The sequence below is a fragment of the Camellia sinensis genome, chromosome 11, assembly GCF_055761805.1.
Source record: "Camellia sinensis isolate YWXY chromosome 11, ASM5576180v1, whole genome shotgun sequence".
In the NCBI taxonomy this organism is placed as follows: Eukaryota; Viridiplantae; Streptophyta; class Magnoliopsida; order Ericales; family Theaceae; genus Camellia; species Camellia sinensis.
This window is the reverse complement of record NC_138971.1, coordinates 2645375-2659385: the sequence shown is the minus strand read 5'-3', so window position 1 is coordinate 2659385 and position 14011 is coordinate 2645375.

Here is a 14011-nt window from a genome sequence, read left to right as displayed (position 1 = left end):
ACCTATACGGATTCTCCTGCACAGTGGCAGATATGTAAATACGGGGTTTCCATACCATTTCTTGCGCATTACGGTTCGAACACTCGAACACCTATACGGATTCTCCTGCACAGTGGCAGATATGTAAATACGGGGTTTACATACCATTTCTTGCGCAATACGGTTCGAACACTCGAACACCTATGCGGATTCTCCTGCACAGTGGCAGCTATGTAAATACGGGGTTTCGGTACCATTTCTTGCGCATTACGGTTCGAACACTCGAACACCTATCCGGATTCTCCTGCACAGTGGCAGATATGTAAATGCGGGGTTTCGGTACCATTTCTTGCGCATTACGGTTCGAACACTCGAACACCTATACGGATTCTCCTGCACAGTGGCAGATATGTAAATACGGGGTTTCGGTACCATTTCTTGGGCATTACGGTTGGAACACTCGAACACCTATACGGATTCTCCTGCACAGTGGCAGATATGTAAATACGGGGTTTCCATACCATTTCTTGCGCATTACGGTTCGAACACTCGAACACCTATGCGGATTCTCCTGCACAGTGGCAGATATGTAAATACGGGGTTTACATACCATTTCTTGCGCATTACGGTTCGAACACTCGAACACCTATGCGGATTCTCCTGCACGGTGGCAGATATGTAAATACGGGGTTTCGGTACCATTTCTTGCGCATTACGGTTCGAACACTCGAACACCTATCCGGATTCTCCTGCACAGTGGCAGATATGTAAATACGGGGTTTCGGTACCATTTCTTGCCCATTACGGTTCGAACACTCGAACACCTATACGGATTCTCCTGCACAGTGGCAGATATGTAAATACGGGGTTTCGGTACCATTTCTTGCGCATTACGGTTGGAACACTCGAACACCTATACGGATTCTCCTGCACAGTGGCAGATATGTAAATACGGGGTTTACATACCATTTCTTGCGCATTACGGTTCGAACACTTGAACACCTATGCGGATTCTCCTGCACAGTCGCAGATATGTAAATACGGGGTTTCGGTACCATTTCTTGCGCATTACGGTTCGAACACTGGAACACCTATACGGATTCTCCTGCACAGTGGCAGATATGTAAATACGGCGTTTCCGTACCATTTCTTGCGCATTACGGTTCGAACACCTATACGGATTCTCCTGCACAGTGGCAGATATGTAAATACGGGGTTTACATACCATTTCTTGCGCAATACGGTTCGAACACTCGAACACCTATGCGGATTCTCCTGCACAGTGGCAGCTATGTAAATACGGGGTTTCGGTACCATTTCTTGCGCATTACGGTTCGAACACTTGAACACCTATCCGGATTCTCCTGCACAGTGGCAGATATGTAAATACGGGGTTTCGGTACCATTTCTTGCGCATTACGGTTCGAACACTTGAACACCTATACGGATTCTCCTGCACAGTGGCAGATATGTAAATACGGGGTTTCGGAACCATTTCTTGCGCTTTACGGTTGGAACACTCGGACACCTATACGGATTCTCCTGCACAGTGGCAGATATGTAAATACGGGGTTTCCATACCATTTCTTGCGCATTACGGTTCGAACACTCGAACACCTATGCGGATTCTCCTGCACAGTGGCAGATATGTAAATACGGGGTTTACATACCATTTCTTGCGCATTACGGTTCGAACACTCGAACACCTATGCGGATTCTCCTGCACGGTGGCAGATATGTAAATACGGGGTTTCGGTACCATTTCTTGCGCATTACGGTTCGAACACTCGAACACCTATACGGATTCTCCTGCACAATGGCAGATATGTAAATACGGGGTTTCCGTACCATTTCTTGCGCATTACGGTTCGAACACTCGAACACCTATACGGATTCTCCTGCACAGTGGCAGATATGTAAATACGGGGTTTCCATACCATTTCTTGCGCATTACGGTTCGAACACTCGAACACCTATACGGATTCTCCTGCACAGTGGCAGATATGTAAATACGGGGTTTACATACCATTTCTTGCGCATTACGGTTCGAACACTCGAACACCTATGCGGATTCTCCTGCACAGTGGCAGATATGTAAATACGGGGTTTCGGTACCATTTCTTGCGCATTACGGTTCGAACACTGGAACACCTATACGGATTCTCCTGCACTGTGGCAGATATGTAAATACGGGGTTTCCGTACCATTTCTTGCGCATTACGGTTCGAACACTCGAACACCTATACGGATTCTCCTGCACAGTGGCAGATATGTAAATACGGGGTTTACATACCATTTCTTGCGCATTACGGTTCGAACACTCGAACACCTATGCGGATTCTCCTGCACAGTGGCAGATATGTAAATACGGGGTTTCGGTTCCATTTCTTGCGCATTACGGTTCGAACACTGGAACACCTATACGGATTCTCCTGCACAGTGGCAGATATGTAAATACGGGGTTTCCGTACCATTTCTTGCGCATTACGGTTCGAACACTCGAACACCTATACGGATTCTCCTGCACAGTGGCAGATATGTAAATACGGGGTTTCCATACCATTTCTTGCGCATTACGGTTCGAACACTCGAACACCTATACGGATTCTACTGCACAGTGGCAGATATGTAAATACGGGGTTTACATACCATTTCTTGCGCAATACGGTTCGAACACTCGAACACCTATGCGGATTCTCCTGCACAGTGGCAGCTATGTAAATACGGGGTTTCGGTACCATTTCTTGCGCATTACGGTTCGAACACTCGAACACCTATCCGGATTCTCCTGCACAGTGGCAGATATGTAAATGCGGGGTTTCGGTACCATTTCTTGCGCATTACGGTTCGAACACTCGAACACCTATACGGATTCTCCTGCACAGTGGCAGATATGTAAATACGGGGTTTCGGTACCATTTCTTGGGCATTACGGTTGGAACACTCGAACACCTATACGGATTCTCCTGCACAGTGGCAGATATGTAAATACGGGGTTTCCATACCATTTCTTGCGCATTACGGTTCGAACACTCGAACACCTATGCGGATTCTCCTGCACAGTGGCAGATATGTAAATACGGGGTTTACATACCATTTCTTGCGCATTACGGTTCGAACACTCGAACACCTATGCGGATTCTCCTGCACGGTGGCAGATATGTAAATACGGGGTTTCGGTACCATTTCTTGCGCATTACGGTTCGAACACTCGAACACCTATCCGGATTCTCCTGCACAGTGGCAGATATGTAAATACGGGGTTTCGGTACCATTTCTTGCCCATTACGGTTCGAACACTCGAACACCTATACGGATTCTCCTGCACAGTGGCAGATATGTAAATACGGGGTTTCGGTACCATTTCTTGCGCATTACGGTTGGAACACTCGAACACCTATACGGATTCTCCTGCACAGTGGCAGATATGTAAATACGGGGTTTACATACCATTTCTTGCGCATTACGGTTCGAACACTTGAACACCTATGCGGATTCTCCTGCACAGTCGCAGATATGTAAATACGGGGTTTCGGTACCATTTCTTGCGCATTACGGTTCGAACACTGGAACACCTATACGGATTCTCCTGCACAGTGGCAGATATGTAAATACGGCGTTTCCGTACCATTTCTTGCGCATTACGGTTCGAACACCTATACGGATTCTCCTGCACAGTGGCAGATATGTAAATACGGGGTTTACATACCATTTCTTGCGCAATACGGTTCGAACACTCGAACACCTATGCGGATTCTCCTGCACAGTGGCAGCTATGTAAATACGGGGTTTCGGTACCATTTCTTGCGCATTACGGTTCGAACACTTGAACACCTATCCGGATTCTCCTGCACAGTGGCAGATATGTAAATACGGGGTTTCGGTACCATTTCTTGCGCATTACGGTTCGAACACTTGAACACCTATACGGATTCTCCTGCACAGTGGCAGATATGTAAATACGGGGTTTCGGAACCATTTCTTGCGCTTTACGGTTGGAACACTCGGACACCTATACGGATTCTCCTGCACAGTGGCAGATATGTAAATACGGGGTTTCCATACCATTTCTTGCGCATTACGGTTCGAACACTCGAACACCTATGCGGATTCTCCTGCACAGTGGCAGATATGTAAATACGGGGTTTACATACCATTTCTTGCGCATTACGGTTCGAACACTCGAACACCTATACGGATTCTCCTGCACAATGGCAGATATGTAAATACGGGGTTTCCGTACCATTTCTTGCGCATTACGGTTCGAACACTCGAACACCTATACGGATTCTCCTGCACAGTGGCAGATATGTAAATACGGGGTTTCCATACCATTTCTTGCGCATTACGGTTCGAACACTCGAACACCTATACGGATTCTCCTGCACAGTGGCAGATATGTAAATACGGGGTTTACATACCATTTCTTGCGCATTACGGTTCGAACACTCGAACACCTATGCGGATTCTCCTGCACAGTGGCAGATATGTAAATACGGGGTTTCGGTACCATTTCTTGCGCATTACGGTTCGAACACTGGAACACCTATACGGATTCTCCTGCACAGTGGCAGATATGTAAATACGGGGTTTCCGTACCATTTCTTGCGCATTACGGTTCGAACACTCGAACACCTATACGGATTCTCCTGCACAGTGGCAGATATGTAAATACGGGGTTTACATACCATTTCTTGCGCATTACGGTTCGAACACTCGAACACCTATGCGGATTCTCCTGCACAGTGGCAGATATGTAAATACGGGGTTTCGGTTCCATTTCTTGCGCATTACGGTTCGAACACTGGAACACCTATACGGATTCTCCTGCACAGTGGCAGATATGTAAATACGGGGTTTCCGTACCATTTCTTGCGCATTACGGTTCGAACACTCGAACACCTATACGGATTCTCCTGCACAGTGGCAGATATGTAAATACGGGGTTTCCATACCATTTCTTGCGCATTACGGTTCGAACACTCGAACACCTATACGGATTCTCCTGCACAGTGGCAGATATGTAAATACGGGGTTTACATACCATTTCTTGCGCAATACGGTTCGAACACTCGAACACCTATGCGGATTCTCCTGCACAGTGGCAGCTATGTAAATACGGGGTTTCGGTACCATTTCTTGCGCATTACGGTTCGAACACTCGAACACCTATCCGGATTCTCCTGCACAGTGGCAGATATGTAAATGCGGGGTTTCGGTACCATTTCTTGCGCATTACGGTTCGAACACTCGAACACCTATACGGATTCTCCTGCACAGTGGCAGATATGTAAATACGGGGTTTCGGTACCATTTCTTGGGCATTACGGTTGGAACACTCGAACACCTATACGGATTCTCCTGCACAGTGGCAGATATGTAAATACGGGGTTTCCATACCATTTCTTGCGCATTACGGTTCGAACACTCGAACACCTATGCGGATTCTCCTGCACAGTGGCAGATATGTAAATACGGGGTTTACATACCATTTCTTGCGCATTACGGTTCGAACACTCGAACACCTATGCGGATTCTCCTGCACGGTGGCAGATATGTAAATACGGGGTTTCGGTACCATTTCTTGCGCATTACGGTTCGAACACTCGAACACCTATCCGGATTCTCCTGCACAGTGGCAGATATGTAAATACGGGGTTTCGGTACCATTTCTTGCCCATTACGGTTCGAACACTCGAACACCTATACGGATTCTCCTGCACAGTGGCAGATATGTAAATACGGGGTTTCGGTACCATTTCTTGCGCATTACGGTTGGAACACTCGAACACCTATACGGATTCTCCTGCACAGTGGCAGATATGTAAATACGGGGTTTACATACCATTTCTTGCGCATTACGGTTCGAACACTTGAACACCTATGCGGATTCTCCTGCACAGTCGCAGATATGTAAATACGGGGTTTCGGTACCATTTCTTGCGCATTACGGTTCGAACACTGGAACACCTATACGGATTCTCCTGCACAGTGGCAGATATGTAAATACGGCGTTTCCGTACCATTTCTTGCGCATTACGGTTCGAACACCTATACGGATTCTCCTGCACAGTGGCAGATATGTAAATACGGGGTTTACATACCATTTCTTGCGCAATACGGTTCGAACACTCGAACACCTATGCGGATTCTCCTGCACAGTGGCAGCTATGTAAATACGGGGTTTCGGTACCATTTCTTGCGCATTACGGTTCGAACACTTGAACACCTATCCGGATTCTCCTGCACAGTGGCAGATATGTAAATACGGGGTTTCGGTACCATTTCTTGCGCATTACGGTTCGAACACTTGAACACCTATACGGATTCTCCTGCACAGTGGCAGATATGTAAATACGGGGTTTCGGAACCATTTCTTGCGCTTTACGGTTGGAACACTCGGACACCTATACGGATTCTCCTGCACAGTGGCAGATATGTAAATACGGGGTTTCCATACCATTTCTTGCGCATTACGGTTCGAACACTCGAACACCTATGCGGATTCTCCTGCACAGTGGCAGATATGTAAATACGGGGTTTACATACCATTTCTTGCGCATTACGGTTCGAACACTCGAACACCTATGCGGATTCTCCTGCACGGTGGCAGATATGTAAATACGGGGTTTCGGTACCATTTCTTGCGCATTACGGTTCGAACACTCGAACACCTATCCGGATTCTCCTGCACAGTGGCAGATATGTAAATACGGGGTTTCGGTACCATTTCTTGCCCATTACGGTTCGAACACTCGAACACCTATACGGATTCTCCTGCACAGTGGCAGATATGTAAATACGGGGTTTCGGTACCATTTCTTGCGCATTACGGTTGGAACACTCGAACACCTATACGGATTCTCCTGCACAGTGGCAGATATGTAAATACGGGGTTTACATACCATTTCTTGCGCATTACGGTTCGAACACTTGAACACCTATGCGGATTCTCCTGCACAGTCGCAGATATGTAAATACGGGGTTTCGGTACCATTTCTTGCGCATTACGGTTCGAACACTGGAACACCTATACGGATTCTCCTGCACAGTGGCAGATATGTAAATACGGCGTTTCCGTACCATTTCTTGCGCATTACGGTTCGAACACCTATACGGATTCTCCTGCACAGTGGCAGATATGTAAATACGGGGTTTACATACCATTTCTTGCGCAATACGGTTCGAACACTCGAACACCTATGCGGATTCTCCTGCACAGTGGCAGCTATGTAAATACGGGGTTTCGGTACCATTTCTTGCGCATTACGGTTCGAACACTTGAACACCTATCCGGATTCTCCTGCACAGTGGCAGATATGTAAATACGGGGTTTCGGTACCATTTCTTGCGCATTACGGTTCGAACACTTGAACACCTATACGGATTCTCCTGCACAGTGGCAGATATGTAAATACGGGGTTTCGGAACCATTTCTTGCGCTTTACGGTTGGAACACTCGGACACCTATACGGATTCTCCTGCACAGTGGCAGATATGTAAATACGGGGTTTACATACCATTTCTTGCGCATTACGGTTCGAACACTCGAACACCTATGCGGATTCTCCTGCATAGTGGCAGATATTTAAATACGGGGATTCCGTACCATTTCTTGCGTATTACGGTTCGAACACTCCAACACCTATGCGGATTCTCCTGCACAGTGGCAGATATGTAAATACGGGGTTTCGGTACCATTTCTTGCGCATTACGGTTCGAACACTCGAACACCTATACGGATTCTCCTGCACAGTGGCAGATATGTAAATACGGGGTTTACATACCATTTCTTGCGCATTACGGTTCGGACACTCGAACACCTATGCGGATTCTCCTGCACAGTGGCAGATATGTAAATACGGGGTTTCGGTACCATTTCTTGCGCATTACGGTTTGAACACTGGAACACCTATACGGATTCTCCTGCACAGTGGCAGATATGTAAATACGGGGTTTCCGTACCATTTCTTGCGCATTACGGTTCGAACACTCGAACACCTATACGGATTCTCCTGCACAGTGGCAGATATGTAAATACGGGGTTTACATACCATTTCTTGCGCATTACGGTTCGAACACTCGAACACCTATGCGGATTCTCCTGCACAGTGGCAGATATGTAAATACGGGGTTTCGGTACCATTTCTTGCGCATTACGGTTCGAACACTGGAACACCTATACGGATTCTCCTGCACAGTGGCAGATATGTAAATACGGGGTTTCCGTACCATTTCTTGCGCATTACGGTTCGAACACTCGAACACCTATACGGATTCTCCTGCACAGTGGCAGATATGTAAATACGGGGTTTCCGTACCATTTCTTGCGCATTACGGTTCGAACACTCGAACACCTATACGGATTCTCCTGCACAGTGGCAGATATGTAAATACGGGGTTTCCATACCATTTTTTGCGCATTACGGTTCGAACACTCGAACACCTATGCGGATTCTCCTGCACAGTGGCAGATATGTAAATACGGGGTTTACATACCATTTCTTGCGCATTACGGTTCGAACACTCGAACACCTATGCGGATTCTCCTGCACGGTGGCAGATATGTAAATACGGGGTTTCGGTACCATTTCTTGCGCATTACGGTTCGAACACTCGAACACCTATCCGGATTCTCCTGCACAGTGGCAGATATGTAAATACGGGGTTTCGGTACCATTTCTTGCCCATTACGGTTCGAACACTCGAACACCTATACGGATTCTCCTGCACAGTGGCAGATATGTAAATACGGGGTTTCGGTACCATTTCTTGCGCATTACGGTTGGAACACTCGAACACCTATACGGATTCTCCTGCACAGTGGCAGATATGTAAATACGGGGTTTACATACCATTTCTTGCGCATTACGGTTCGAACACTTGAACACCTATGCGGATTCTCCTGCACAGTCGCAGATATGTAAATACGGGGTTTCGGTACCATTTCTTGCGCATTACGGTTCGAACAGTGGAACACCTATACGGATTCTCCTGCACAGTGGCAGATATGTAAATACGGCGTTTCCGTACCATTTCTTGCGCATTACGGTTCGAACACCTATACGGATTCTCCTGCACAGTGGCAGATATGTAAATACGGGGTTTACATACCATTTCTTGCGCAATACGGTTCGAACACTCGAACACCTATGCGGATTCTCCTGCACAGTGGCAGCTATGTAAATACGGGGTTTCGGTACCATTTCTTGCGCATTACGGTTCGAACACTTGAACACCTATCCGGATTCTCCTGCACAGTGGCAGATATGTAAATACGGGGTTTCGGTACCATTTCTTGCGCATTACGGTTCGAACACTTGAACACCTATACGGATTCTCCTGCACAGTGGCAGATATGTAAATACGGGGTTTCGGAACCATTTCTTGCGCTTTAGGGTTGGATCACTCGGACACCTATACGGATTCTCCTGCACAGTGGCAGATATGTAAATACGGGGTTTACATACCATTTCATGCGCATTACGGTTCGAACACTCGAACACCTATGCGGATTCTCCTGCATAGTGGCAGATATTTAAATACGGGGATTCCGTACCATTTCTTGCGTATTACGGTTCGAACACTCGAACACCTATGCGGATTCTCCTACACAGTGGCAGATATGTAAATACGGGGTTTCGGTACCATTTCTTGCGCATTACGGTTCGAACACTCGAACACCTATACGGATTCTCCAGCACAGTGGCAGATATGTAAATACGGGGTTTCGGTACCATTTCTTGCGCATTACGGTTCGAACACTCGAACACCTATACGGATTCTCCTGCACAGTGGCAGATATGTAAATACGGGGTTTACATACCATTTCTTGCGCATTACGGTTCGAACACTTGAACACCTATGCGGATTCTCCTGCACAGTCGCAGATATGTAAATACGGGGTTTCGGTACCATTTCTTGCGCATTACGGTTCGAACACTGGAACACCTATACGGATTCTCCTGCACAGTGGCAGATATGTAAATACGGCGTTTCCGTACCATTTCTTGCGCATTACGGTTCGAACACCTATACGGATTCTCCTGCACAGTGGCAGATATGTAAATACGGGGTTTACATACCATTTCTTGCGCAATACGGTTCGAACACTCGAACACCTATGCGGATTCTCCTGCACAGTGGCAGCTATGTAAATACGGGGTTTCGGTACCATTTCTTGCGCATTACGGTTCGAACACTTGAACACCTATCCGGATTCTCCTGCACAGTGGCAGATATGTAAATACGGGGTTTCGGTACCATTTCTTGCGCATTACGGTTCGAACACTTGAACACCTATACGGATTCTCCTGCACAGTGGCAGATATGTAAATACGGGGTTTCGGAACCATTTCTTGCGCTTTACGGTTGGAACACTCGGACACCTATACGGATTCTCCTGCACAGTGGCAGATATGTAAATACGGGGTTTACATACCATTTCTTGCGCATTACGGTTCGAACACTCGAACACCTATGCGGATTCTCCTCCATAGTGGCAGATATTTAAATACGGGGATTCCGTACCATTTCTTGCGTATTACGGTTCGACCACTCGAACACCTATGCGGATTCTCCTGCACAGTGGCAGATATGTAAATACGGGGTTTCGGTACCATTTCTTGCGCATTACGGTTCGAACACTCGAACACCTATACGGATTCTCCTGCACAGTGGCAGATATGTAAATACGGGGTTTACATACCATTTCTTGCGCATTACGGTTCGAACACTCGAACACCTATGCGGATTCTCCTGCACAGTGGCAGATATGTAAATACGGGGTTTCGGTACCATTTCTTGCGCATTACGGTTTGAACACTGGAACACCTATACGGATTCTCCTGCACAGTGGCAGATATGTAAATACGGGGTTTCCGTACCATTTCTTGCGCATTACGGTTCGAACACTCGAACACCTATACGGATTCTCCTGCACAGTGGCAGATATGTAAATACGGGGTTTACATACCATTTCTTGCGCATTACGGTTCGAACACTCGAACACCTATGCGGATTCTCCTGCACAGTGGCAGATATGTAAATACGGGGTTTCGGTACCATTTCTTGCGCATTACGGTTCGAACACTGGAACACCTATACGGATTCTCCTGCACAGTGGCAGATATGTAAATACGGGGTTTCCGTACCATTTCTTGCGCATTACGGTTCGAACACTCGAACACCTATACGGATTCTCCTGCACAGTGGCAGATATGTAAATACGGGGTTTCCGTACCATTTCTTGCGCATTACGGTTCGAACACTCGAACACCTATACGGATTCTCCTGCACAGTGGCAGATATGTAAATACGGGGTTTCCATACCATTTTTTGCGCATTACGGTTCGAACACTCGAACACCTATGCGGATTCTCCTGCACAGTGGCAGATATGTAAATACGGGGTTTACATACCATTTCTTGCGCATTACGGTTCGAACACTCGAACACCTATGCTGATTCTCCTGCACGGTGGCAGATATGTAAATACGGGGTTTCGGTACCATTTCTTGCGCATTACGGTTCGAACACTCGAACACCTATCCGGATTCTCCTGCACAGTGGCAGATATGTAAATACGGGGTTTCGGTACCATTTCTTGCCCATTACGGTTCGAACACTCGAACACCTATACGGATTCTCCTGCACAGTGGCAGATATGTAAATACGGGGTTTCGGTACCATTTCTTGCGCATTACGGTTGGAACACTCGAACACCTATACGGATTCTCCTGCACAGTGGCAGATATGTAAATACGGGGTTTACATACCATTTCTTGCGCATTACGGTTCGAACACTTGAACACCTATGCGGATTCTCCTACACAGTCGCAGATATGTAAATACGGGGTTTCGGTACCATTTCTTGCGCATTACGGTTCGAACACTGGAACACCTATACGGATTCTCCTGCACAGTGGCAGATATGTAAATACGGCGTTTCCGTACCATTTCTTGCGCATTACGGTTCGAACACCTATACGGATTCTCCTGCACAGTGGCAGATATGTAAATACGGGGTTTACATACCATTTCTTGCGCAATACGGTTCGAACACTCGAACACCTATGCGGATTCTCCTGCACAGTGGCAGCTATGTAAATACGGGGTTTCGGTACCATTTCTTGCGCATTACGGTTCGAACACTTGAACACCTATCCGGATTCTCCTGCATAGTGGCAGATATGTAAATACGGGGTTTCGGTACCATTTCTTGCGCATTACGGTTCGAACACTTGAACACCTATACGGATTCTCCTGCACAGTGGCAGATATGTAAATACGGGGTTTCGGAACCATTTCTTGCGCTTTACGGTTGGAACACTCGGACACCTATACGGATTCTCCTGCACAGTGGCAGATATGTAAATACGGGGTTTACATACCATTTCTTGCGCATTACGGTTCGAACACTCGAACACCTATGCGGATTCTCCTGCATAGTGGCAGATATTTAAATACGGGGATTCCGTACCATTTCTTGCGTATTACGGTTCGAACACTCGAACACCTATGCGGATTCTCCTACACAGTGGCAGATATGTAAATACGGGGTTTCGGTACCATTTCTTGCGCATTACGGTTCGAACACTCGAACACCTATACGGATTCTCCAGCACAGTGGCAGATATGTAAATACGGGGTTTCGGTACCATTTCTTGCGCATTACGGTTCGAACACTCGAACACCTATGCGGATTCTCCTGCACAGTGGCAGATATGTAAATACGGGGTTTACATACCATTTTTTGCGCAATACGGTTCGAACACTCGAACACCTATGCGGATTCTCCTGCACAGTGGCAGATATGTAAATACGGGGTTTACATACCATTTCTTGCGCATTACGGTTCGAACACTCGAACACCTATCCGGATTCTCCTGCACAGTGGCAGATATGTAAATACGGGGTTTCGGTACCATTTCTTGCGCATTACGGTTCGAACACTCGAACACCTATACGGATTCTCCTGCACAGTGGCAGATATGTAAATACGGGGTTTCGGTTCCATTTCTTGCGCATTACGGTCGGAACACTCGAACACCTATACGGATTCTCCTGCACAGTGGCAGATATGTAAATACGGGGTTTACATACCATTTCTTGCGCATTACGGTTCGAACACTCGAACACCTATGCGGATTCTCCTCCACAGTGGCAAATATTTAAATACGGGGTTTCCGTACCATTTCTTGCGCATTACGGTTCGAAGACTCGAACACCTATACGGATTCTTCTGCACAGTGGCAGATATATAAATACGGGGTTTCGGTACCATTTCTTGCGCATTACGGTTGGAACACTCGAACACCTATACGGATTCTCCTGCACAGTGGCAGATATGTAAATACGGGGTTTACATACCATTTCTTGCGCATTACGGTTCGAACACTCGAACACCTATGCGGATTCTCCTACACAGTGGCAGATATGTAAATACGGGGTTTACATACCATTTCTTGCGCATTACGGTTCGAACACTCGAACACCTATGCGGATTCTCCTGCACAGTGGCAGATATGTAAATACGGGGTTTCCGTACCATTTCTTGCGCATTACGGTTCGAACACTCGAACACCTATACGGATTCTCCTGCACAGTGGCAGATATGTAAATACGGGGTTTACATACCATTTCTTGCGCATTACGGTTCGAACACTCGAACACCTATGCGGATTCTCCTGCACAGTGCCAGATATGTAAATACGGGGTTTCGGTACTATTTCTTGCGCATTACGGTTCGAACACTGGAACACCTATACGGATTCTCCTGCACAGTGGCAGATATGTAAATACGGGGTTTCCGTACCATTTCTTGCGCATTACGGTTCGAACACTCGAACACCTATACGGATTCTCCTGCACAGTGGCAGATATGTAAATACGGGGTTTACATACCATTTCTTGCGCATTACGGTTCGAACACTCGAACACCTATGCGGATTCTCCTGCACAGTGGCAGATATGTAAATACGGGGTTTCGGTACCATTTCTTGCGCATTACGGTTCGAACACTGGAACACCTA